The sequence below is a fragment of the Taeniopygia guttata genome, chromosome 2 (genome assembly GCF_048771995.1).
Source record: "Taeniopygia guttata chromosome 2, bTaeGut7.mat, whole genome shotgun sequence".
Lineage (NCBI taxonomy): Eukaryota > Metazoa > Chordata > Aves > Passeriformes > Estrildidae > Taeniopygia > Taeniopygia guttata.
Window position 1 is genome coordinate 141,710,934 of NC_133026.1, and position 27,307 is coordinate 141,738,240.

The window sequence follows — 27,307 nt, forward strand, 5'->3', positions numbered from 1 at the left end:
TAGCTTATTTATTTATGGTTGTACTGTTGTCAGTGATGACTAAGAAGATGCAGTTGTAATTCTGTGATGGCTTTGTTCATAATAGTCTTTCTGCTCCTAAGCTGAAGTTTTTGCTTCAGATTTTCTGCAGATTTTGAGTGATTCAGTTCCTTCTTTAAACTAGTTGTGTCTTCTTAAATGGGGGCCACAGGGGCTGGACTGAAACACCAAAACTTTTAGGCAGTGTCGGGGTTCACTTGGCTTTCCAGGGTGCTCCTCAGCAGTGTGGGTTTATTGCAGCTCCAGCTGCTCATGCACTCAAGTCAGGACTAGACCTTGCTGTGGAGGGTCAGAGAAGCTTTTTGCAGTGGTGCAGTTTGCAGTAGGCATTACTCTGCCATAGGTAAGGGGTTTATCTGTCCAGTTGTACTTGTGGTGACTGTAGTTTGAGGCCCATCACGCTGGCTGGCCCTGAGGATTGAACTGTCAGTGCAGAGCAGATGCTGGCAGGGGCCCTTGCTTTCCATGCTTCATTTCATCTGTGTGTAAGGAAAGGGGAAATAAAAAGGGAAAAGCCAGCAAAGACAAAAGCAGAATTTCTGCTGCAGCTGTTTGAAACAATGAATGAACCATGATGTGATGTTGTGGGGTGTTTGTTTCATTTTCCCCCTCATTTCCTCATCCAATTTTTATTATCTCTCAGTCTTTGAGGTGGGAAGGTCCATTGTGAAGACCTCGTGCCTTTCCCTGAATCCAGACATCCATCCCCCCATTCGCTAGAGTGGTGAGGCAAAACCACAAGAATAGAGACATTTGAGATTAAAAAATGTGTCTGTTTATCTATCTGGAAGTAAGTGGTTGGTTTAAGCAGTGGCCTTGTGGCACAGTGAACCTCTGGAGGCTGTAGCAGGTGATCTCCCAGTGATGCATCCCCCATGGTAGATGTTGTCATCTCTGTCAGCTGCTTGCCATGGGTGGCAGAAGGGGAGCTGTGTCAGCTTCTCAGCTGCTACCAGTCAAAGCTGAGGAATTAGTTTAAACTGTTGATTTAATTAAGCTGGAGAACACAGCAAATAGTTCGTGCATGCCAGTAATGGGTGCCAGCAGGATTGTCCTCTCACTCCTGCCAACTGCACGCTCTGCTTTTCAGAACATCTGAGAACCGGATGCTGACTAAGGGTGATGATTTGGTTTGGTCCCCTCTGGTGATTTTTGTGTCATCATGTTTAAAAAACCATCCCTTTCACTGGGAGGCTCATCACATGGTCTTTGAAGGGTTCACATTCTTCAGAGTTATTCCTGGTGCCTTTAGATAGGCAGAGCTGTGATCTTTAGGTATTGTGCCTGTTGTGCCTCAGGCCATCCTAATGAAAAGGACTGCATTAGTGCAAAGGAACCATTTAAAAATAGTGTACAATAAACTATCACAGGTTCCTGGGCTTCCTGCTTGAGGGCTTGGGTTTAGAAGGCAGTTTCACAGAGGTCCCTTTCTTAGGGCATGTGGAGAAGGAGCGTGGCAGGAAATGGTGACATTAGGGCAGCTGAGGATCACAGGTCCTCTCATCCCCCAGTATCCCACAAATGGGGCTGTTTGTCGCCCTTCATTATGCTGTGTTAGGGTCAGGAGAGAACAGACTCCTTTCATCCTTCCCAATCCCTGTGTGGTCGATGATTTTACACTGTTGAGAGTGTTCATTAGAAGACAGGGAGATTGGATGACCTCATATCATCTTGGGTGCATTGTTGCACATCTCTACAAATGGAACTGCTTCAGCTCAAGGAAAATCAGCAATTTCCCTTGGTTTCAGGTCCTTACTAGTGGTGTTTCTGGTACATGAGCCACATGGGGCAGCGTGTGGCAGCTGTGCATGTTTCCAAATGAAGCTGAGAGTAGTTAGACCTCCTCAGATAAAGTGTTCTCAGGGTTGATGCAGGTACTTAGCTTTTGCTTGCAAGAAGCTGTTTGCATCCAGCTTGAGTAGCCAGGTGGGCTGAGGTTGGCAGCTGTGAGGAAATACAGCCTTGAGAGGATGACTTCTAACACAGACTTGCCCTGTGCCAGTGAGAACAACAGTTACCAGTTAAATGGGCTTTGTGAACTCAAGGCCAGAACTTTGGTGTGGCTCTGGAAAGAGCAGGCTGGCTTTGGCAGGTTTGGATATCAACATGATGCATTTCCTGGTGGTAGGTGGTGGGAAAACCCACGTCTGCTGTGCAAAGAACACTCTTTCCTTGGAAAAGTATTTACTGAGATATCGATGATGGACAAGTCTCTGATGATAAATGTGACTTCACAGATCGTGTTTTCAGCCTCATGGAAAAAATAGAAAAGGTGTCTAACACAGGTCTGGAGGTTTGAAGGTAATGGGTTCTAAAAATAAATATTAAGAATTATTCTTGATATTGGGCCAGATTGTTTCAAGATCAAAATCAAGGCCAAGGCACTTCAGGTTAGGTTTTTAGGTCATTTTTATTGGCTTTGTTGATTCATGCTGCTTATGAGGTAGGAAAAAATGGTAATATCTAGAAGGATCTTGCCACTCTCTTCCTGAAAAAATGTTCGTAAGGTGTTCTGACTTTTCTGCCAGATACACCAGTCTGCTTTGATACACCAGTTTATTCATTGGGGAAAAAAATAGTTTTTCATGTTTTTTGTGTAATCAAAAATCTTGTGACATTATTTTGGTGGGGTGACATACATATAATGACAGTAAGGGGTTGAATTTAAAAGGTTGTAGGAGGACTTTAAAAGATAGATAGCAAAATAAATCAAGAAATTAGAAATTGCCATTAATGTGACCCCAGATAGGCAGACCAAAAACATAGCAAATAAGTAGCTGGAATAATTTCTTCCTGGGTTTTCTGACATCTTAATGGCTAGCTCCAGCACTTGTGGTAGCTTGGAATTCTATCCTGCTTGGTGGCAGGGCTGCAGTGAGCACATCAGCTGAAGCCACCTTGGCCCTGGGGAGGATGTGGAAGAGACCAAAACCTGGTTATGACCAGGCCTGTACATCCTGATCCAGCACAGAAGGCAGTGAGAGCATCTTGATGCAACCAAGATCAGATTTGGTTCTAAACATTCTCCTGATGGTGACTTCTGGTGTGTGCCTCTCACTCAGGCTGATGATTTCCGATGTTTCCTCTCTGAATTTCCCAGATTTTTGTTGCTGGCTCTCAGGTCCCGAGTCTGTCACACTCTGCTCTCGGGCTGGAGAGGCAGGGAATTGAAGCTGAGAAAACCACTGGAGCTTTCTGCTGTGCTGGCTCTGATCCCTGGTGGCCCTTTTTGGGAAGGGAGCATCAGTTGGGCTATTGCTTCCCCCAGCATGGAGCCGGCTCTGGAGGGGCGGGTGGGGCTGAACACTTCAGGAGCCACTGGGGATAGGAAGAAGTTCTCTTTTCCTAGGAGAGCCTGTTCTGATCCCCCTGTCACTGGGGATGGTTTTGGGCACGGGGTCCCCCTCTCCTGCCCTTAGCTTACTGTGCTGGAAGGACGGAACTCTGATCCTGGGACCAGCTGGGGCCAGCAGCCCGGCAGGGCTTGTTTTCCCAAGATAATCTCCCACCGGGAGGCTGCTCAGCAGATGTAGGTGAAAGGTGATGCTGGCACTGCCCAGGTTGGCTGCCACTCTCCAGGCTGAGTCCTCAGCTGTTTATATCTTTATATCCTTGCTGCCTCAGCTGCAGGAGCAGCACCATGCACCGCAGTGCTGCCACGGGCTTGCATCAGCCACAGATGTGTCTGACCTGACAGCCCGACTCCCAAATAACCTGGGTTGGGTCAGAGGAGGGCAGGAGTGTCATCTTCTTGAGGGGGAAAAAAAAAAAAAATGGTTGAATTTAATCTCCTATAACATGTTAATTATTGTTGCTGTTTTTTAGCCCTGAATCGCGAAGTTTTCTTGTCAGTGTGCCACTTCCTGCTACATTCTTTATGTGTTTCAAAGTATGATACTTTTGATGTGTTTCAGTGTCTTCTCCTTCCTCCTTTTTTTTAAATCTTGGAGCTTTAGGAACTGTATTCCACATTCTGGTTATTTACTGTGTGTACCAGCTCTGCACTTGCCATGGAAAAGGAATCTGGAAAGGGCACTGATTTCTGCTGCAGCATCACCCCCTGCAGAATTGAATTCAGTCTAGGAAGCAGACTGGTGAAAAGGGTGTCTTAATGAGCAGTCTTCAGAAAGAAGTTATTTCAGTTATTTTAGCCAAATAGCTCTGAGGACTTACAAGCTGGGGCTAGCAGTATCTTCACTTACACAAAGATAGTGTCACTCTCAGTGGTCTCTCTCCATTCTTTGTGATAAAAGATGGACATCAAATCAGATCTTCTGTCTCTGGAGCAGATTATGCCCATGACAGAGAAATCCTGACTGCATTGGAGGGAGAGGCAGGGACTGTTTGCTCCCAGCAAGGGTAAGTCAGATGCCTAAGAAAGGCTGGGCTTCTCCCAAGCATCTCTTGGGAAGGAGAGACATAAGCTCAGGCAGCAGCTTCTCCCATGGGTGCAGTGACACGTGGGTCTGCTGTTGGTGTTAAGGATTTGCACAGCAGGGAAGAGACATCCCTGACTTCACCTCTGGGTTTGGTAGACTTTTTGGTGGGCCTTCCTTCTGCAGGGAGGCTGTGTGGAGGCTTTGGCTGAGTCTTGGCAGTGGAGCTGTGGAATTGGTGTACAGTCGCTGCTGCAGGACCAGTTGTACAGGCTCCAGGTTTTTCCTCCCTATTCAGTGAGTTCAAATTGATGTTTAAACAGCTTCATCTGACCCTAGGTTTTTTTTTTTTTTTTTTAATTTTTTTTTTGGTGCAGTCAAAGAGCACTCACCTGCATTGCTGCCTTTGGATGGGTGGCAGAGCTTCCACCCATGGGGCTGTGGCAGGGCAGAGAGGACAGAAGTGCCAAACTCTAGGGTGTGTGGATGGAGAACCCTGCACCCTCCAGGGCAGCATCATCCCTGCAAAAGAGAAGAGGCCTTTTGGGCTTAAAGCATTGATGAATGTGACTCTGAGCAACTTGATGGAGTTGAAAATGTCCCTGCTCATTGGGGGCTTACACTAGATGACTTTTAAAGGTCCTTTCCAACCCAAACTATTCTTTGAATCTGATTCTCTGACTGTAAGTTCTCCTGAGTCTCACGGGCTTTGTATGTAAATACACTATTCAACTGCATTCTGTATAGTAAGTAGTATGTGGCTAGGAATTCCTTTGATGCCTTTAGATGCTAATGTAGTGATAAAACAATCCCTTCTTTTTCTCTTGTTTTTCTCACAGCATGTAAGCTCTTCAAAAAATCATGTCATTAAGTATTTAAGAGCCTAGAAGTGATTAAAATAAAAATATTGTTAGCAATAAGTGAGAAGAGGTGCAATACTTTGTCAGTCTTGGAATAAAAATTTAGAAATATCTGTGATACAGGAAGGTTAGTTGAATTTGTGAGCACATTCAGGCATCAAAATAATGGGGATTATTTTATATCATAATATAAAAAATATTTTATATGATACTATATAAAACCTCCATCCTGGGGAGGTTATCCATCCATGCAGCTGAGCTGGACCCTGGCTGATGCCCTGTTTGTGTGAGGTGCAGGGTTGGTGGGAGGCAGCTCCAGGTGAGGAGCAAACAGCTGATTCCCTGCAGCTCTGTGCTTGTTTTGCAATGGTGGAGAGGGTTATACAGGAGCCAGACATTTTCAGAGGTCATGTTTTTTATGTTTCTATTTTTTTCCTCTTGAAGTGGCTGCAGTAATATTCACTAAAGATGGAGGTGAAAGCAGAGTGGTAAAAAAAGAGACTTGGTAGGACTGAATTGTTTTGTTAGCAGAATTAAAACTAAACTGGTGCATGGTCAGGAGTCTGTGTGAGTATAAGACAGCGAGCAAAACATCTGTTCACAAACACATGGGATGGGACAGGTAGAGCTGGAGTGCAGCCCCTGATAAGAATCCTTGCATCAGCAGAAAAAGGATGTACTCTTGAATATCAGCAGAAAAATGAGTCCTGGCCTGTAACTTAATAGTGTAGCTGTGTGATGCAATAAATAGAACCTTTCCATGCTGATTTAATTAAACCAATGCAACATCTATGTTTAGATGAAGCCAAGTCCTACTCTGTTACAAAATCTTTTCTAATAATAGTATTTTTTTCACCTCCTGAAGGTCCCAATCACTGAGCTGCATGTTAAAGCTGCCTGCAACAGCAGGACAAACATTTATTTGGATCTGACAAGTCAGAATGAGTCAAGATTATTCCACGGGCTTTAGTTTAATGGCAAACACTTTGTTATTATTTACTAAATATTGAACATGTGCCCTTAATAAGAAGGACCTTTCAAAAAAGCAACAGGAAGACAGAGCCTAATGTGCCAAAATATTTCTGTGCTGGTATTCCCAGTGCCGTTTTGAAATCTTCACCTCAGTTGCCTTTGCAGAGCCTTGTGCCAAACCCAGAGCACGTGGGGCTTCTCCTGGGCTCCACAGGGATGCTTGGACCTCAAGCCAAGTGTGACAGTGCACAGGGAAAGTCATTACCACTGGGCTTCTGTCCTGTTCTTGCATGAGGAGGCAGCCACCAAGGATTCAGCTTTTAAAGGAGCCAGATATTAAGCTGGAAATGCATCAGTCCTGCAAGGGGTGACTTAAGTTCATTAAAAAATGTCTTTTTCCTTCTTGGCCTTTACCCCCTCGCTGCTTCTCGGCAGCTTTGTGCTGATTTGCTTTGCCCACAATAAATGCTCCCAGCAAGAGCAGAGTGTGGTTTCCTTTGGGTTGAGGAGTTGAGCTCCAGAGGGATACAGAGAAGGGCTCAGGAATGTCCCCTTTTGGCCAGTTTGGTGTTCGTGGGGCTGGCACTGTGTTGGTCCAGTGCCACAGGGATAATCTTCACCAGCACTGGAGCCATTGGCTCAGGTTTTGTCCCACTGGTGCCTTCAGAGGACCAAGCCCATCATCCCAGTTCCACCTTTTTGGAAGCAGGGGCAGCATAGATGGCATAAATAAGGACAATTATGGCATAAATGGGTACAATTGCAAATCCATTTTAATAGAGGGATTTCAGGAGTCTGCAGTGGTGGGGGGTTGATGAAAGCAAATGTCAACTGTGACCAAAATGCCTGGAGTTGGTTGGTTTTATCTTTAAAAAGTAAGGGTCTCTGCTTTTTGTTCTGTGGTTTGTTTTTTGTTTTTTTTAATACCATCCAATTAATCTCTCTGTTATCCACTTTTATAATTTTAGCACAACTCCTTGCTCCTGGAGTGATGTAGTCTTGTGAGAATTTCAGCATTTATTGACTACAAAGCATGTTGTTAGCCTGCATGGTGACAGCCTAGATCCTGAAGGCATAAAGAATAAGTCTAAGATAAAGAACTGAAAATGTAATGAGCAAGAGGATTATTTTTGTAGCTGGCATAGTGATTTTTCTTTCATTTCATTGTAAGCTGGTAACTAATGCTGTAGACTGAAAATCATAAACAAAAGGTATCAAAAAGAGTCTGCAGGGTTCAGACTGAGCCCTGCTCTGTGAAGCTGGGATGGTTGATGGTGACCAAGCCAGGTGTGGGAGCTGTGGGTCATTTTGGCCAAGGCACAAAGTGAGTTGGCAGTGAATTTTCCCAGTTTTCTGTGAACAGCAAGGGAACCTGGCACTGGGCTGTGTGTTGATATGCAGTGGAGCAGCTCTGGAGGTGGAGCAGCAGCTCCATGTCATTCATGTGACAGCACTTCTGTGCTAGACATGGGGTGGTGGGAAAGCCATGGGTGACAGAGCTGCTGTGTGCCAGCATAAGGGGCCAGGGAAAAGAAAGAGGCTTGAGCCTGCTGGCAGCATGGGAGGTGAAATGGTGCCCACCTGGTGGGAACAATAGGATGGAAGGGCCCTTCCTTCACCCAGGTGTGGGAACCTGACTTTCCTTTTGATGCACAGGTCTTGACTTCCTGCGGTAGTTGAAGTTGGTGATAGAGATAGTGGATATAATTGAGAGCCTATTCTAAAAAAGCAAGCAAACAAAAAAAGTGCAAAAATTCATTCCCTCATGCACTTGAAGGGTTACAACTTACCTCTGCAAGATTAGCCTTGGGACCAGCATTTCTAAAAAACACCTTTTAAGCCAGAATGCAGAGTCTCCTGCAAGAGCAGGAGGCATGAAGTGTTTTCCTGAAGTGCTGTCCCTTGCATTCCTGTGTCCACTTCAGTAGATCTGCAGGTCTGATTTTCCCCTGACGTACATCTCATGCCATAAGTGTTTGACGACTGACATCAGACTGGTCATTTTTGCATGTCTGTTACTGAGTATCCCACACTCTCGGGTCAGTGAGTGGTCAGGTGGATGTTCCTCCTACCCAAGGAGTCTGATTGCATCTCAGAAGGAGTATGGTCATTGGCTTGAGCTGCAAGTGGTTCAAGGCTGAAATGGTCCTTCTTTGTGAACTTTGTTTCTCTGTGACTGCTAAATTTTTCTGGGTGAGGCAATCCAGTATCTCTTAAGAACCACACTCTTCAGTTCATTGTAAAACATCTTTTTCCAAGAGAAGGATGTGTGGAATGCTGTGTTCCATATTAGAGGTGATTTTGATAGCACGAAATAGAATTTTTTTTTCTTTTTGGTACTGTCATCTAAGTTGGGAAACATTAATGTCTTGAATGCTATAAAAAGGCGAGTTAATATTTATCTTACAGTTTGTTCCTTTAGTCTTTTTATGTAACAGTCTACCATTTATCAAGAGAAATCTCCCCCCACTTCTCCTTAGGGAAGGTTTTCAAGATTTTTTCTCTTAATGTATCTGTGTCAGTTGGTGCAGATGGAGAATAAGGTTATGAAGTTTTGCTTTGAAAATGGTCCAAGGTGACATCAAGTGCTTAGAATGTCAGATTGTGTGACATTTGCTTAAGATTTTGCTTTTTGTCTTCAAAAATGGTTAAAAGAAGGGGGTTAATTGTAAAGCATCTCGGCAGTTCTTCAAATTGTAGCATCCCAGCTTGTGATCCTCATGTGGAGTCATTTTGTGAAGTCAAAAGAGGATAGTCATGATCTGCATTTTGTGTGAGAACTTGAGCTGTAAATACACAGCCTCTTGGTCACTTGGGTGTTGGTTCAGGTTGGTGGGCAGACCCATCCTGAGTGTGGGTGAGGAGTCCTGGATGGATGAGAGGGACACAAATTTGTGTGATGATACCTTCAATGGAATAGCTGGACTTACACTTTAAAATGTACACTTTATTGTGAAACTGTTACAAGAGTTCTTGGAAGCATTTTTATGTTGCACTTCGTGCCTTATTAAACAATGCATCTTTGGACAGAGTGTAGGTTGGAATTCCCAATCTACCAGACAATCCTTCTGTGCTTGTCTTTTTTCAACCCTCCCCTTTTCGTTGGAGTTTCCAGAAGGGAATTGATTTTTGGGATGAAAAATGGTAGGGTGTGGCAAGATAAGTGGTTCTTGCCTTCATCTTGTTTTCCTCAAATACTCAGGCTTTGGATGTGCACGTGTCACAGACTGGTGGAGCATCTGCAGTGCCCTCCCCTCATTAATTGTGTCCTGGCCATAGCTGCTTTATCTTTATGGGGGAGCAAAAGCCCCAGCTCCAGGGACTGCCTGAGATGTTGGCCAAGCTTGTGAAGCCCTCAGTAGCAGCCAGGTTACTCCAAAAACTTGGTATTGCTGAGTGAGGAGAAAAAGGCACAGCAGCCTTTACAATTTTTTCCTTTGTGTTTCTTTGGGAAATAATTGGTTTTGTTTATTTATCTTTTATAAGGACTTAAATATTATGGACACATGAGATAAGAGATTGTTAACTGGTGTCCTGCCATAATACCATAAAGCAGACAAGTTCATGTTTCTTCACTGGTACAAAACAAAAGTCTTGTTGACCCAAAACTCCGTGATTTTACTGCTCTCACTTCTATGTCAGATTCAGTCGAAAGCTGTTCTAAAATTTCATGCCTAAGAACAGGAAGCCAAGGAGAGGTTTTGGAGGTGGCTTGAGCTGATTTATCAGCTGGATGTTATTGCAGGGGACAGTCTGGGCTTGATCCTGTCCTCTTCCTTCCACCAGTGGTGGTGTTAAGCCTGTTTTGGCTCACTAAATCAGGAGAAATGCAATCCCTTGTGGTAGTTGAGATACCCATGGCAGCAAACTGCTGCCTTTTAGGAAATGCACCTGAAGCTATTTGCTAGAGAATTTGTAAAAAAGCAGAAAGGTTGAATTGTTTTCTTTTTTTTCCTTTCTATTGGGTAACATTGACCTTGATAAGCAGTGTCAGTATCTGGAGATGTTCTTTTGCATGGAGATGTAATAAAGCCATTTTGGGATGCTCAGCTTGTGTTTAGGTGGGGACTTTGGTGTTGGCAAACTGAGCACATGTGGCTATTGGACATGAAGTAAGTACACAAATGCTTAGCAAGTTTAAAGGCCGAAAAAGAGAGTGTTTTATTCGAGCATCTGATATTTATAGAATTCTAGAGGTGACTGTGGATTGGAGAGTGGAATTACCACCTCTCCAGCCACACTGGTCAAACCAGCAGTCTATCAATTCTCTTCTCCCACAAAGAAGAATGCAAAACAATTATTATTTACATGAACAGTGCGTGAGAACTCTAGTAAAAATATGTAAACAGATCAGAAGGCTGAAGTTTTATGAGAACTTTAAGACTTTCAAAAGAACTATAAAAGAAAACACTTTTAAAAATCAGGGCAACAAGCACATGCTGCTCACAGTGCCTGGTGGCAGGAGCAGCAGACATGAATGCCCCGATTGCATTCTTGCCCACAATAAAGTCACTGCTGGAGCTTACTGCAGTGATCCTGAGGTTTAACAGGTCCCTTACTGCATTTAACTCACGTGGCTGGGTTGTAATGAACATGTTAAAGTGTAAAAAAACTCAGCCTTTTCCTTCAGCTAAAACACAGGCACAGAAAGCATCCCATGTTTTTTAAAATGAGCCATTGCACTTGGGACTCTTTAACATTCAGAATTTAACAGGTGGGACTCCTCTCTTCCTCACGTATTTTTCAACTAATGAGGAACAAGTCTTTTCACTCTTTTTGTGTGTTTATTAATCATTTGGAGTCTCTCTGTTGCAGGGCACACTTTGCTCATTGCTGGTTCCCTGCAGCTCGTGTTGACAGGTTCTTGCTGCCCTTGGAGAGCAGCCGTGGCTCAGCGTGCTGCTCTCGTGTTGAGGGTGATGCTCTGTTTGCTCCGAGCTGACACGTGCTCGGTCTGTGGTGTTTCTGTGTGGGAGTGATTCAGCCCTTGTTGTGCACTAGTAATGGAGTAGTTCTTGTCAAGGGATGGGGAAGATGAATGTGTTTTTCAAGTGCTGGCCCATGACTTGAAAAATCTGGATGCGCTTCAGGGCTTTGCTGCCAGCCTACTGCATGACCTTCAGTGAGTAGACCTCTCCTGTTGGGTTTGGAGAATGCTCATGGACAGTCTGCAAGGAAGACCCTCCCTCCAGTCTGAGGTGGAGTGAGCTGGGGTGATGTTCTTTCCAGCAGGCAGTGTGCTCAGTCTTAAAAATCTGGCACATTTTAAGGGTAAGGGCCAGAGAATTGGAAAGTTGTCTTTTCAGGCATGTGTTGGTCACAAGGGTTTGAATTTCATCTGCCTCTCAAACAGGGTAGCAATGAGATAGTGTCTTCTCCTTACGCTGCGGGGTGGAAGGTACTGAGGTTCCTCCATGCCACAAAGGAAGGTGCTTAAAATGAACATTAATCATCTGCCATTAGTTTATCTGTTACAATCTGACTAGAAAAGCCCATATGTTTATGTGAAAGCATAGCTTGTGCAAGATGCTGGTCACTGAGCTCTTGCATAGCCCATGAGTCCTTCTGCCATCCAGCTGGCCTTGAAGGCAGATGATGGGAGTGCTGTGAGTGGTGTGATATATGCAAGATGGGGGGGAGATATAAAAGATAGAAAACAAAAAAAAATATTTTGCTTGCTGGACAGTGAGGATGCTGGGCTGGTCTCCCAGGAGAACTGAGCAAAGTACTATTGACACATCCATGGTGGAGCCTGGAGAATAGCCCTGCTGGTGCACCAGGCACAGCGCAGCGAGGGGCTGGATCGGTGGGACAAGTCTCATTTTTCTGGAAACAGAGATTCATCTCCTGCTTGCATGCTCATATTTTATAGGTAATTGGTTTATGGAGAAAACAGTTAGCTCAAGGATTTTGGGCAGGTGTTCTTGCTGTAGAGAAGCAGGTTTTAGAGGCACTTTCCATGTCATAAAGTTATCGAGAGTGGCTGAGATTGGCTGTGTAATTAGTGAGTAGGAGTTATTTTGGGAGATTCAAATCCTTTTCCAAAATGTTTTCATCAGCTTAGGGACTTGGGTCAGACCTTTTTCAGCTTCAGTTCATTTAACTGGGGGTAAGTAGGGGAATATTTAATTTCCTAATCCTTCCCATCACTGGTAAAACACTAGAAGCAAGGACAAGGCAATTCAGATTTATTTTTCCAAGAATTAACAGACTTCAAGTCTGCAGACTTCCAGTTGCCTTGTACCGATTTGCTTGCTGAGATTTGTAACAACAAGAACACATTGCAGACACACCAGATTTTTGTGGGTTATGGTGTTGTCCCCACAAGCCAGCTTAGCCTGGGTGGTGCTAAGGTAATGGTTCATCTTTCCTGCAAAGAAGGCAAATTTGACTGTTTTCCCAAGGGAAGAAAAAGTTTTGGTTCAAAGTAGATTTTGTATGTGAGGTGAATTAACATGATCAAAGTCAGTGGAATTTTATTTCAAATAAACATGTGATTCTCCTAATCAGCCCTTTAAAAAGAACATCTGGGGGGAAAATGTCAGGGTTTTGTACATTTAATTATTCACTTGATTTTTCCCTTTTAAATATCTGATGACGTTTCCGCTGTTTGAGGGTAGATAGGACTTTATTGACACAATTAGCAAAACAAATGATTATCACACCTTTTCCTTAGCCCTGTCCTATTTGATCTATTTGCTTGCACTTTCATTACTCCTTTGCTTGGTTACATTACACACAATGTTATCACCTTCCTGTGCTTCTGCAGCTAAAACAAAGTGAAAAAACCTCTTTGGCTCTCAGCTGCTCTCTGCTGTTTTCTTTTTACAGATGAACTAGAAAGCAATGTCAGGCAGAGTTATTTGAGTTTCCTTTCAGCACTTGCTGGGCATTATATCCAGGCCTGGCACTTGCCTGTGTTTATGCGACAGCTTTCATATTTTAAAATAACAAACAAAACTCCCAGCAACTACTCCCAGCACAATTAGTGAGATCAGATTAAAAGAACTGAAAAAACAAACAACCAAAACCCCCCCAGATCACGATGGGTTTACATACGTCAAATACTAGAATCTTTATGACTAATTCCTCGGGCATTTTGAGCCACTGTGCTGGGATGTGTTTATTTTCTCTGCAAGCAGAGGTGGGAAGTGTGGCTGTGTCTGGTCGGAGGTCACAGTGAAGGGCAGAGTGTTTCTGCTGTGTCACTGGTGGGGTGTGCCAGACCTTTCTGTGGGTTGCTGGAGGTGTGATTCTCCTGGTGGTGGATAGACTTTTCCCACTGAGGTCAGGAAGGCAGATGGTGCTGCTGGCCTGCTGCCTTACAACTCTTTCCATCCTTCTCCTCCCTGGTAGTGAAGATACCTTATTAGGTTTAGGAGGTGTGGCAAAAAGGAGAGGGGAGGAAAGCTCTGACAAAAAGAAAAAGAATAGTTTTGGAAAGATCTATTGGTTAGGTGAGAACTACTTCCAGTTGCTGGCTTGTCCTCCTCCTCCTCCTTACACATCCCCTAGAACCTATGAGGCATCTGGAGGTGGTGCTCTATGCTGTGTCTATGCTCGCTGTTACATTAATTGAAATAAATTGTGCAAATAAAAAAAAGTAAAATAAACCATAAAACCCTCATTCTGTGCAAAAATAAATCAAAAGATTGGAGTTTCCAATCCAGTTTTTTGTCCAACGTGGTAAGAGCTGTTGTGTAATGGCCTGTCCCTTTTTTCTCTCTGAAGGTCCCAACCCCATGTGTCCCATTTGTCTGGATTAACATTTGAAGTCTGGCAGTCTGGTCCTTTTCATAGCTCCAGAGGATTTTTAGGAGCGTGGGGAGCATGGGATGCATGGACCTGTTGACCAACAAAACCCTCTGGAGAATGTTGGCTGTGGATAAAAGCATCTGGAAGTTTCTGCCATCTTTTTACCGTTTTCCCCTGGATCAACTTGTGTCGTTTGTGGTCCTGCCCTGAGGATTATAGCATACAGTCACTTACTGGAATACCTCCCCATGCAGCTTCTTGAAATGGAGCCACTGCTTTACCCAGCTGGAAGATACTTTCTCTTCTCCCAGAGCTTTTCCAGTGCAGCAACACTCCTGTCCATCAGGTGCGTAAATGGTTTTCTCATTGACTGCCCAGTTTGCTTTATTGATCTTCAGTTCAGCCTTTCTTTTTTTTTTTTTCCCCTTACTAGCTTCTTCTAAAGGTGAGACCTACCAAAGGCCCTGGTGCCATACTCTGAGGGTGACTTTTCCTTGTTGGGACAGGCCCAGTTTGAGATGTAGGTTCTCATGGAGCAGTAGTGTCAGCCTGTAGTGTGTTTGTAACCCCCAGCTGCCGTCAGCCAGGTGTGGATCAATTTATTTGGCTTCATCGTCTCATTTCAAAAAAAGATGACACAAGTGGTAAATACATTTTTTTCTCTTCTTAGTTCAACAGAATTTCTGCTGAAGAACATAATTTTGAGGATGACTTATCCCATAAAATGGAGATGCCTTTAGCTCTAAAATTAAACTATTCCTATATCACATAGATATGTATAACTCAATAGCATTAGTGGTAACAATCAAATTTGCATTTTTAGAGTCATTTACAATGAATTAGATGTTTTTCTGGAGGTGACAAGTCTTTTTTCCATTCTTTCTAGCAGAGAATTTAACAATTTCTTTGATGTTTGGGTATCAACTTGCTGTGAAAATCATTCTTTTTGACACTTGTGCTGGCTTAGTCAAATGCTCAGGTGTGCTGGTGCATTGAACAGCTCTCCTACAGAATGGACAAAAACTTAGCTCTTTGTCTCTTTTATTTTCACCATACAAAGAGGAGGTGCTGAAGGAAAAGGGCTGAAAATGCTTTGATGTACATTTATTCTGCATTCTCCTCAGCATTTGTGAGGCATTAAAAGTTTCATCTTGCATTGTAGGCACAATTTTTTATCAAAGGAAGGAAATGAGAGGGGTAGGGTGGATAGAGCATGTTCAGTGGGAAATATAATCAGTTGCCTCGCTCTTCAGTTTGACTGTGACTCGTAGGGCAGATGGAGATGGTAGACAGAGACTGGGGATAAAGATGTTCTTTGCTTTATTAATGAGCAAAGTCAAGTACTTGCTGTTCTTGTAAGAGAGGCTGGAGCTAGCAGCAGGGATTTGGAGGTGGAAGCAGCATCCTGCCAGGCTGGTGGGGATGGTCCATGCTCAAGCCCCTGCAGTGTAGTCATGTGCCAAGGCAGAGTCTTGTCCAGCAGCACTGCCTGGAGACTCAGTCCTTTTGTGTGCTTGCATGGACTTTGTGCCTGCTGCAGAGACATCCCCTTCAACCAGCTCTTCATTTGCAGATAGTTTTCCTTCCTTAACCTGAATTAACAGTTTTCCCATCACCGAAATCCCTAGTGTTTTATTTAACTAGCTCCTAACAACTTCTAAAGCACCTAAGAATGACAGATCACTTGCAGTTGTTCTTTTATCTACAATTAAAGCAAACACCATTGGTATTTAATTTTTTCTTTTGTGGTCAGCTGTTTGATAAAGACACTGCAAACCAGATCTCCCCTTGTTGCTGTAAGATGTGAAAAAGTCCTTTACCATTGCAGTAGAATGAGCTTTATCTTTTATAAGTAACTGGGACAGAATGGGGCATCACTTGCTCTGCTCTGGTGCTGCCAGGCCCTTTGGTGCTTCTGGACACTGAACAAAACCTGCCTGTAAGCTGGATAACCCAGAGCAGCCTTGGGTGCTTGACCTCTGCATTGTAGGGTCTGCACTGACAGTGAGCGAGGAGAAAGGCCATGGCAGATGTACCTTGAATTTTGTGTTCTGCATTGCTCCTTGCAGTGTGACTCCCTAGTCAAACACAGCCTGGCAAGCACCTGGCACATCTGGGATACCTGGGAGCAGCCCAGGAATTAGAGCTTGGCCAGGAATAATGCTTCAGTTGTAAATGTGCAGGAGGAAAAATCATCTCAGGTTTTCTTCAGAGCAGATCTCACCCTGCACAGATTTGGGGCAGCTTCAGAGGGTAAGTAGTTTAAGGGCTTTGCTGTTGGTCAGCATAAGCATCCAGGCAGGGGGGCTGCTGGCTGCATCCCTGGGTGCTAATTAAAACATGAACCCCATTAGCATTCAAGATATCTGCTGGTAAAGTAGCAAAGATTTGCTTTGAGTCAGATTACAGATCCTTGGATCAAAACGTCCTTTAGGGGGTTGGTCTGTACACAGATGCATGTTATTAATAATAATTTAAAAAATACAGAAAGCTTCTATTTGGCTGCCTCTGAGGGTTATGTATGTGGGTGTGTGTTTCAAAAGCACGTAACTGATTATAAAAATCATTGATGATCTAAGTCGGTATTAAGGATGGTTGGATGACAGTAAAAAGCAGCTCTGGCACATTGCAGGGATGTTCTTGTCATGACTAACCCCTCTCACTCTCACCCCCGTGGAATTTTTCAGTGCCCAGCACAGACCAGCACTGAAATTGCAGGTTTGCAGAAGTTTTTAAATGTCTCCCCAGCTGGCAGCAAATGAAGGAATTGCAAGTATTTATTGGTTTAACCTCAAAGCAATAAAAAAATTTGACAATGAGGCTTTTTAAAGGGAGCCTTACTTTCTTTATGGTTTTGTGAGTCAAATGTGTCAAAGCCTGACAGAGGAAGAGGTTTTAATCTACAGCTGCTGTCTCTTGCTTGATGGTTTCCTGCTTCTAAAACTGCTTCCAGATTTTTTGGAATTGGGGCTGAAGCTAGTTTCAGCTTTCAGTTTGTGGGCAACCTCACCTCTTGAGCAGGCTGGATTTGTGAGGGTAAGGGGCATCAAATGTTGGTGCTGTTAAAGATTCTTATTTTGGCTGCAAAAGTCCATTTGCCACTTTTAAAATATTTATAGCTGAATCTTTGGATTCACATCTTTTGCTTGAGGAAAATGCTGAAGCTAGCGATGCTGAAATTTTGCTTTGATCTTTATTCCACTGTCCTGCATGGGGAGTTTGGAGAAGAGCGTGCTCAGGGTGAAGAATGGTCAGTCCTGCACAGGCTGACTTTTGTTCATCGTTCAGCAGTGAAAGTCAACGGGAGCAAAGCCAATTAATGTTGGGTCTCAGTCCTTAGGTTATGCTAAAAACATCAACCCCTTTGGAAGCATGCATTTTCTCTCCTTTAGGGCTGTCTCTCCTTTGGAGCACTTATTAATGATTGCCATTTTTGCCCAAGCTTAGTGCCTTTACTGCAGGGCATGTAATTGGAGATGCATTAGGCCATGTTTCTGTTTATTTCTATAAGTAAATAAATATTTATATATTTTTAAATATCTGGTATAATCCTCCTAGTATGTCTTTAATGATTTTCTATTGATTGCTTTAAGACCTTGTGTGGAATTTTGTATTAACCAAAGCATCCCATCATTACTTTCAGAATAAAAATCTTTCGTTATGTGTGAACTTTGCTTTTCCATGAGCACCTGCATCTGCAGGTGCTGACGTACTATGCACAGTAAATACTGAACTGTCTGCTCACTTACTGTGCTCTTCAGGTTGCAAAGAAGCAGTGACCTATCATGAGACATATTGTTAATGCCAGCAAGAAAGCAAGAGGTGTCTGCTTGGCTTCTGAATCCTTTGTATTGCTTCGAGGGGTTCTGTGCAGAACTGAAGGTGTCAACAGGCTGTTTTCTGGTGCTCCCAGCTGCTGGGCAGTGTTATGAGGATTAGCACTGAGGAACTCTTAGCAAAATTTGTCTCATGCCACGAAAATGTAAAGCCTCCAGAGCTGGCTGGCATCCCAGGGCTGTGAGAGGCCCTTGGAGGGGCTCCTGGTAAAGGTGGCAGGATTTGCACCATCCCAAAGCTGTGAACGGGACATGATCTGAAGAGTTTCTGATTAAGTTTTAATATTTTCTAAGCTGGTTTGGTTGCTTACATAGGGCAGCAGACAAAAACTGCTGAGCAGGAATGGCTGCTGTGAGGCCAGTCTGCCACCATGGGAGGGACTCTGCCTAATCTTCTTGTCCTGCAGTACAGAGCCTAGTTCAGAAACACAAAATGCCATTTTGGGCAATATTTTATTCTCAGGATGTTTCCTGAGCTGGAATCAAACCCATCCTCCTACCCTGGCAGTGTTTTGGGTATCCTGGGATTTTGCTGGCTCTACTTTTGCAGGGTACCATCATTGTGCTGCTTCCTCTTTCTCTTTGCAGTGTCAAAGCCAGGAGGTCAGGTTAGAGACCTGGGGCTCCAGCAGCAGAAACAGGATGTGCAACAAACAAAAGTACCTGTATTCATAATGATTATCGTAGACAACTTGGGGAAGGAGGCACAGCTGCATTCCAGCCCTGGTGCCTCTGGATCTCTTACTGTCCCAATTAGAAGTGTATCTTCAGCCCAGGCTCAGCAGCCCAGTTTACCTAGCTGGGGGCATCCCTGGGGAGCTGAGTGATGCTGGAGACCCTGCACTACCCTGGCCTGGCCCCCTCCACAGCTTGGATGTGCCCTCCTGCCACTGGCAGCATTCTTGTGGCACATGGATGTGGAATTGCCATCATCCTCCCCACTGGCACCATCTCTTGGCTTTCATTAAGCTTTGCAAAGAGCAGCTCTTTGTGGTGGCCGCTATGCAGTTTTATCCAGGGCTCCATTTGCATCACCATCAGGTGGTTTTTGTTTGACCTTTGCCTTGCTTAAAAATTAACTACCAAGGTACTAGGAAGAGAAGTCATTTCCCAGATAAGTATTTTCCCTGCTCTTCTGTAATTCATGGGGGAGCTGGCTTACCCTGCCTGTGGATGACTAAGGAGGAAATTCTTTTTTGGTTAGGATAATGCTGACAGTTCACTGGAATTTTTTTTATCATGGGTTTATCACTTCCTCCCTACAAATTCTTATGTGCAGGGCAGGAAAAAAAATAGTGGTGACCACAAGTTATAGAATTTGCCTTCTGTGGAAAAGATGCTGAACAGGTAAATGATGCTGTCAGGTTTGCCATGGTTTACGTGGAGGATTTGCTTCATATCCAGTTATATAAACAGGCTGGGTAAGATACATGAATATTCTAGCAGCTATCATCTTTCAAATATGTTTTTTTAATGTTAGAGTTAATTAATGCTCATATCTCTTGAATATAGGTGAGTGTAAACTGCTCATCATTCAGTTGGGAGGAGGTTTGGATTTATCACTTGTCTCTCAGAGATGGCAGAGTCAAAGTCAAGTTTATGTGTAAGGGGTTTCTGAGTGACCTTGTTAATCTCCCTACCTCCCTTTTTTTTTTTTGTAGAGGGGATCTGGATGTGTGTCTCTAGAGAAGGCAGATGGAGCTTGGCCAGAGAGACTCTGCCTTTTGGTTAAACATGTGTGTTCTTGCAGTGTTTGCTTCCCAGTGGTGCTCAGTGATTGCACTGTTGATCTTTCTGCAAAGACTTGACACTGCTGCTGAAAAGCTTTGACACTGCAAAGCATTGTTTACTTATTAAAGTGTTATTATGTTTTGAATATCTATTATTCATCTCTTGTGCTAAAAGTGACATTATGTCATAAAATTGCTCTTAGATTTCAGAGCTTTGAGGAAGAGCTGTTTTTTTGTCCCAGACTCTCTGTGACAGTACTGGAAAGTGCCTTACCCTTTGTATCTCTGTAGACCCCTTTTATGAATTGTGAGTGACAGCAGGAAAGTATAAAAGAGTGCAGAGGAGCTGGTTTTGATGTTTATAAAGGGCTTTGATAAAAGATACAGCACACAGATTTGATATTATTTCTTATTTTTGACTTTTTATGAGCATAAAGTGCTCAGATCCAATATTTATGTAAAAAGGGAAAGAGGGGGGCTGTATTTCTTCTTTATTTTCTCCTTTATTTTTCTTTTTTAGGGCCAGATGAATTAAAATAGAAAAGTGTCTCTCTTCTATGCCCTAGTAAAATTTTCTTCCATGAAGCATCAGTAAAGCCAACTCCATGACGTTGAATGTGTGGATGATGCTGGAGGAGACCAGCTGCAGTTTTGAAGGCTCCTTGTTTGCAGGCTTGTGCCTTCAACCTCCCAGCAGCCATGGTGATGTGCATGGTGATTCCCCAATAATGAGGAATGAGAGTCAGAGAAATAAAACATGGAAAAGCTGGGGCAGTTCCTCCCCTTTCTCTAAGAGTCAGATCACAGTAGAGGCATCTCTCTAATAAGCAGATTTGCTTGCTCCACAGAGATGCAAGGCTGTGTGCTGGCTGGGTAATTGCAGTTTTACTGATGAAAGTGCTTGTCATTATTTCCAGTTTTCTTGTTGCAGTCTCCTCCTTAGTCTCGTCTGCCAGCATGGCTGGCTTTTGTGGTGGGCCTCTGCACTCCTGCATATGAGCTCCTGCATATTCCCGTGCATATAACACATGAGGAGGCTTCATGGCACTTTCTGTGTGTGTGCATAGACACATCAGGATAGAAAATGCGTGTGAGGGTGGGTGTGGGCTGTGAGTGCATGTGAGCACAGACATTTTCACTATTGGTCCTTCACCCATGCATGGGCCTTCATGCTGCAAGGTGAGTAATGAGTGTGCAGACTTGTCCTTGAGATTCACCTGACGACAAAAGTCACCCTCTTGCTTGAAACATCACATTTTCTATTTTATTGGGGCTAAATGCCTTGAAACACTCCGTGCAAGGGAGTCCTGCTATCCCTTGGAGAACCCCAGGATGGAGCAACATTGCTGAGTCCCATCTTGCTGCAATGAAAGAACAAATCTTGATGGGATAGGCACAGCAGCAGCTGCCGGTGGGGGTTTTGAGTTCTTCGGCAACATCCAGTCATCCAAGGGGCTGTTCAAAGCAGGTGCTGGTTTGAGGTTGCTGAACTTTACCAAAGATATCCCAACTCTCACCCATCTGAGGGGAGTAAGCACTTTCTGCTCTGTTCTTCATGCAGGAGCTTGTATGCGAAACCATGAAAAAAAAGGGAATTGCCAGCCTTGGGTGGTCACGGGAAGTGTGTTTGCTTGGGTGTTGTCTCCCAGCCTCTGCTGTCCCTCTAGAAGATTGCCGAGATGGACACTGAGGTCTACAGGGTGAGATGTTCATTTGGGATGTGTTGTCTTAGAGCTGTGCCTGCTTAGTAGCCTTGCATCTTGTGTGCTCCTTTGTGGTGACAAGTCCCCAGTTACATTCCAGAAGGAGAACTCTGATCACACACGATTAAAGGGGATAAAGGACAGTCTGATTTTCTGCTTGCCTCACCCATGAAGCTGTGTAACACCACAGGTGAACAGCTGACTTGTTGGACTTGGCTAGCTTATAGCAGTAGTGTGTTGGCTTCTATAGCTGTCTTTTCAACTCCTGACAGGCTGTCCAGTTAGGCAAAAAGTGTGGGTATCCTTAGTTCTTTTGTAAGGTGTGGGAGGACTGCTTTGTTCAACTGGAGTGAACCACTGTAAATGGGAACAGCTGTTGCTGAGTCCAGAAGAGATGAGTCAGAGTAGAGCTTGTTAAGCTGAAGTGACAGACACTGTCTGTGCCCCACCTGCTGCACTGGTGCTGGGGTGCTCTCGCTGTGCCTTGGTGTCTGCTGTTCAGCAAGCTGGGTGCTTCCATTGCATTTCCAGCAGCAATCCGTATGCCTAGCTCTGGAGCACAGTGGGGGCCCCCCAAAACCCGGGGCTCTGTGTCATTGAGCAGAGCTCTGCCAAAGTGTCTGATGAAACGTGGACCTTGGCTGGCAAGAGCTGCAGTTCCTCTTCTTTCTGAAAGAAGCTAGGAAAGGCTCCCCAAAAGAACCAGTGGAGAAAACATCCAGATGAAAGATCTGGTAAGTCTCAGTGTCCCCTCTGTGGTGTTTTCAGGCTCTTCTGTAATCAGCTGTCATTTCATGATCTGGGCATATTGGACTTCAGGGAGTATGGATTGAAACTTAAACAAACAGTGATTCTTCTATAAATATTTAGCTCACACTGTTTAGGAGCTGTTGGGAGTTGGAGACAAAAAATAGTTTAAAGTTCATGACTGTCTGGAAAAACTATGGGAGGAAGGCACTTGGTCACCAGATTGCCTGGCATGTAGGTTTTGAATAGCTAATCCTCTTTTTTCCCCCCTGCAACCCGAGGAAGAGGATGTGTTTAAGGATCATTTGGAGAGGCATAAGGTTGCACTTTTCCATTGCTTACCTGGCTGCACTGGGGATTCAAAACAAAGAGGTTTTCTTCAAGAGAAGATCTGGTATGGAGTAAATGGATGGTGTACCCTGGCAGTACACATCTTTTAAATTTCAACTGGTCATCTGAAGTTCATACAACTGCGTGGGAGAGGGGGGATATGTCTGCAAGTGTCTGCTTTTATCTGGCCACCTTGACACCAGGACAGAGCTTTGTGCCTGGGCCAGCTGCTGCTGAGGGAGGTGGGGTCCCTGATGGGGTTTGTGTAGACAGCACAGATCTTGGGCTGCCACATTGTTCCTGCTCTTGCAAAAACCTTGATAATGGGGTAGACCTTTCTCTGCCAGCCTCTTTTGTCTCTTAAATATGGAGATAATACACTTTTTTCAATTTGCAGAGCTCTTTAAAGAGTAGGAAAGAATGAAATGTGCTGATAAGAAAGGCATTGGTAAGACAGGCAGAGGCATACAAGCAGGGGACATCACCATGCACAGGAGTCTGGGGTTACTGATTAAGAAGAAGAGAAAATAATTGATTATTTTCTCTCTCCCTCTGTCTTGCTCTCTCTGTCTTGCTCTTCTAACACAAAGTACTTGCAGTTGAACTAGATGATGGTTGTAGGTCCCTTCCAGCTATCCCATCCCATCCCATCCCATCCCATCCCACCCCACCCCACCCCACCCCACCCCACCAGTATAACAGTAAACACAAAATGTGTGCCATACCCTGTGAGACATTTCACCACTGTTTGCACCTCCCCTGCCCCTGATTAAAGCATCCTGGGTCTTTTTGTACCAGGATGATTGGTGTGCCCTGTCCTTGTGGTCAACTGCTTTTCCTGGAAGATTAATGGCAGAGGAGAAAATGTGAGGGAAGAAGGACAGGTAAGAAAAACGTAAATTTCTCATTTGTCAGGTTGTTGAAACTACTTTTGAGGTTTGAGAGAAAATGTCAGTATTTGAGTTGGAGATGGTGGCAAGCTCGATGGTTTTTCTCTTTCAATAGTTTATTTTAGTGCCCTTCCTAATTTAAAAGAAGGTGTTTAAATTATTAATGTTTTAGCACTGAAGCAGAGGGATTCCAAAGCCTTTGGCAAGTATCTGCTAAAGCATCTATCTTAAAAAAGAGCTTCATGTTTTTTCTGACTCCATCTTTGACAGAAGCTCCCCTTCTGTGAGAAGCACTGAAACCGCAGAGGTGGACAAAGAACTTGATTTATGTAGAAGGTAATTTTCTCCAGTGGTATTTGGCCAGCAAACATAAAGATGATAATGATTTTTATTTTTTGGCATAGCCTTTGCAGATCTCTGTGCTTCTGCCTGTGGCTGAAGCAACACTATGCCATGGGTGAGAGCCAGCACACTGTCCGTGATGCTCAGGTGCTGCTTGTGAGAGGTGGTACCCTTATCTGCTCTTTCTGGCTGCAGCATCCTGGAGATGAGAGGCAGCTGAGACTTCAGACATTCTCACCAAAGCTGTAGTTAGAGCTCAGGCCTCCCATTAGATTTACCACATATTTTCCTCCCTAATTCCCTTTAGGTGTTTGTACTGATTTTGTACCAAATCTCCCTCTTGCTACTTGAAGAATAGAGTATTATAACTCTGGCTTGGGGCAACTGTCCAAGGGATATATTGGGATACACTTGGCCTTTGAAAACAAGGACTTTAGTCTCCAGCCCTGTCAGTCCTTCTGGCTCCTGGAAGTTTTTCTTCCAAGTGGTTATTTCAAACCTCAGAGAAGAAGTTTGTGTTTTTTCAGAGCTATGATTAATACCATTTTTACGCTTCGTTGCAAAATGCCACACAATGAATGAGACCAGCAGGGTAGTGTTTTATGGGTGGCAGGAAAAAATCAAATAAACACTTTAAAATGCTGTTTGGGAAGAGTGATGTGTGTGTGTGTGTGTGTTTTATAATCTGCTGTGAACTGTGGGGTTATGCTCCTATTAAAAAGAAAAGGAGAAAAAAAGGCATAAACCTCATCTATGGAAAGAATGTCAGAAATAGTTGAGAAACTGAATAATTACAGTCTTTTTTTGCGGGTCAGTGAAAGTGAAGGATGGTGATGCAGTTGGCTTTGCAATTAAAAAGTCACAGGATGGTTGAAGCTGGAAAGGACCTGTGCAGGTGGTAGGCAGCTACAGCCAGTTGCCCAGGACCATGTCCAGATGGCTTCTGCATATCTCCACAGATGGGGACTCCACAATCTTCCTGAGCAAGCTTGGTCACCCTGATGGTAAAATGAGGCATAGTGCACGGTATTTCAGCACACTGGCCATAGGTTCCTGCTCGTTACTATTGCAGTCTGGAAAGTTTGTGGGGGTGTGTGGTCTTGGGACAGAATGTGTTGAGCACAGGGGAGCCTGGGCTGCAGCTGACCCCTGTGGCTCGGGCTTGGCAGTGCTTGGCTGGGACTTGGGAGAGTTTGGCTTGGCATAAGATGCCAAAAATGGTCCCTTCAGTGGTGTACAGGGAGTCTTGCTGCCTGACGGCCATGTCTGGGTGCTTGTGGCCCCTCTGATTTGATTTTGAGGCTGTGCTTATAGCTGAGCCTACAGCCAACTCTCCTGTCTTTTGCTTCCCTTCTCTCGACAGTGTGCCTGTTCCCAGCTGGGGAGTCACTTTGCCACGGGAATCTGGGACTCATTTATCAGCATAAAATCAGGCTAATTACACCTTTGAATTATTCAGCATCAGTGGTGCTGCAGCATCAGGTGCTTCCCCAGAAAACACTGTGTTAGTGGCAAAACCTGGGGAAAAGAGGCCCAGGTTTCTTGTGTCTGTGTGCCTGTTATGTCCCCATCTTGGGGACAAAGACGATGCTAGTGCATGTGAGAGGTCACCTAACCCTCTATAGAGACATTTGGATCAGCACAGATTTGCTTCCTGGTGGCTCCATGTGCATCCCTCACACATGGAAAACTAGCAAAGCCTAAGACTACACTCAGCCTCACCTTGGTCTCTAGTGTTTCCTCCTGGCTTCCATCCATGGAGAGCAGTAGCCTTGCTTGTTGCCCTGGATGAATTTTTTTCCTCTAAGCCATGTTCTTTTCATCCTGTTTTTGTTGCTGATAAGTGATGGGAATAGCAGCAGTGAGATGATGCCTCCCAGTGAACACTCCCACTGTCCACAGACGTGTCCCATGTATCCCTTGTGCCAGTGACGGGTATTTTCTCATTAAAAATAGGCCACAGACAATGCCACTTCCCGAGGACTGTGATTTATCATTTAATAACAAGTAGTTACTCATTTCCTTTGGAAAACTTTCTGGAAGTGTTATTTTTCTCTTTCCCCTTGCTTCCTTTTTTAAATTTCCTTCAAAGCCCTTCATGACCCATCAAAGCCACTGTGTCTGTTAAATGAAGTGTTCCCTTTTCAAGTGGAAATCATATTTATGATTTAAAGTTAATGAAATTAACAACTTTTTTACCTGTTGAGCATGAGCTTTTCTTTGAAAGTGCCTGCAGCCCTGAAGTCTTAGCCACAGGAAACAGCAACAGAGAGCTGGGTAGGAAGGACTTGAAAAATTGTGATGCTGATCCTAAATGGGGAATGGATGATTTGTTTGAGCTGACTTTAAAGAACATTTCAAGTAACTTCAGAGCTCGTATTGTCTTGAGTTGCTAGTCCTTAGCTGTGATACCTCCAAGTTCTCCTGAAGGATGGAGAGCCTGCAGAACTGCCAGGTAGTCTCATACCAAGTGTGGTATTTTAGTGACTTTACCAAAGAAGTGCAGAAAGCTGTAGAGTAGTTCTTGAGGAAATCCCAACAGCTCAGAAGACAAACTTGGGAAATGTGCTGAAGATGAAATGATTGTAAGGTGGTACTTAAGAAGCTAAAAGACATAGTTCCTTGTTGGATCAGGAAGTAATTTTCAGGGTCAGTAGAGGATCAGATGGTACACTGCAGATGATACAGGAGATGAAATGCAACCAGGGACATTGCAGGTACTTCAAGTCATAACATCTTCTCTTACAGTTGCCTTAATGAGCTGCAAGGATAGTTTAAAGATAAGAACAATAAATTTAATAAAGACAAGTGCAAAGCAGCACTCTTGGAAAACAGGTGTACATATCCAAAATTAGCCGTAACTCAAAATGAGCAGGTTAACTACAGAAAGGAATCTGTGAGCTGCAGTGAATTGCAAGCTGGTTGTGAATTGGAGTCAGATGCTGTTAGAAGACAGGTAGATCTTGAATAGCCCAGACAAAAATGGCAAAGGTAATAATTTGTCCTGTAAAAACCCTGTTTGAAACACAGCATCCAGTCTCAGCCCCTCTATTTTAAATATGAAAGCAGGCAGCTTGGGAATATGAAGCTTCTGTGAGGGAAAATTTACTTACAAGGAATAGCTGGAAGATTTGCATATGTTAAGGCTAGGGAAAAAACCCAAAACCAACAGCCCACAGGTGTCAGGCCATGGTTTGATGGTATGCTGTCTTCAGCAGTCGTTTTGGGGCTAAGTGTCTCTGCTCTCCTGGTATTGAATGTGCTGCAGCTCATTGTGTGGTCAGTTGTGTAATCACAACTTATGTCCACACTGTGAGCTGGGACAAGGAACTTCTCTCAGTATAGAAAAAGATGAAGTGTCTCCAAATTTATTTCAAAGTATGGCCACGCAGACAGCAGATGTTATGGAGGAGGAAGGAGGGCAAGGAGAGGAACTGGGGATTGAGAACACCTGGTAGAGCTGAGACTTGAAGAAACACAGCAGATTTGAGACATCCAGGCAGGTGGTGTGAAGAGTGCAGCACACAATGTCTCTCCATGTCTGAAGACAGGACTAGACAAAAAATGCATACAGGGAATTCCTTCTCTGGACGCGGTCTTCCAGTGCATCGTCCCTGTCATGCCTGGTAGCAGCAGGGTAGGCTGGCATTTCTCAAAGTGTGGGTTCCAGCTCCTGGTGATGGTGGTGAAGAAGAATGAGTGAGGCTGGAGCTGACCCAAGAAGCAT

The 27,307-nt window shown here is 44.1% G+C and overlaps 1 long non-coding RNA gene across 6 annotated transcripts in view; it reads left to right on the top strand.

The window, feature by feature from the left end:
* LOC115493999 (uncharacterized) overlaps positions 1 to 27,307 on the top strand; it is a 129,696-nt gene that overhangs the window by 24,471 nt on the left and 77,918 nt on the right. For 3 of the 6 annotated variants that reach the window (XR_012054273.1, XR_012054274.1, XR_012054275.1), the window contains exon 2: positions 13,979 to 14,348. This is a non-coding gene — a long non-coding RNA (uncharacterized lncRNA). Of the gene's footprint in view, positions 1 to 13,978; positions 14,349 to 21,129; positions 21,269 to 23,146; positions 23,233 to 27,307 lie in introns of all 6 variants that reach the window. The other 3 variants (XR_012054277.1, XR_012054278.1, XR_012054276.1) reach the window with 3 other exon arrangements.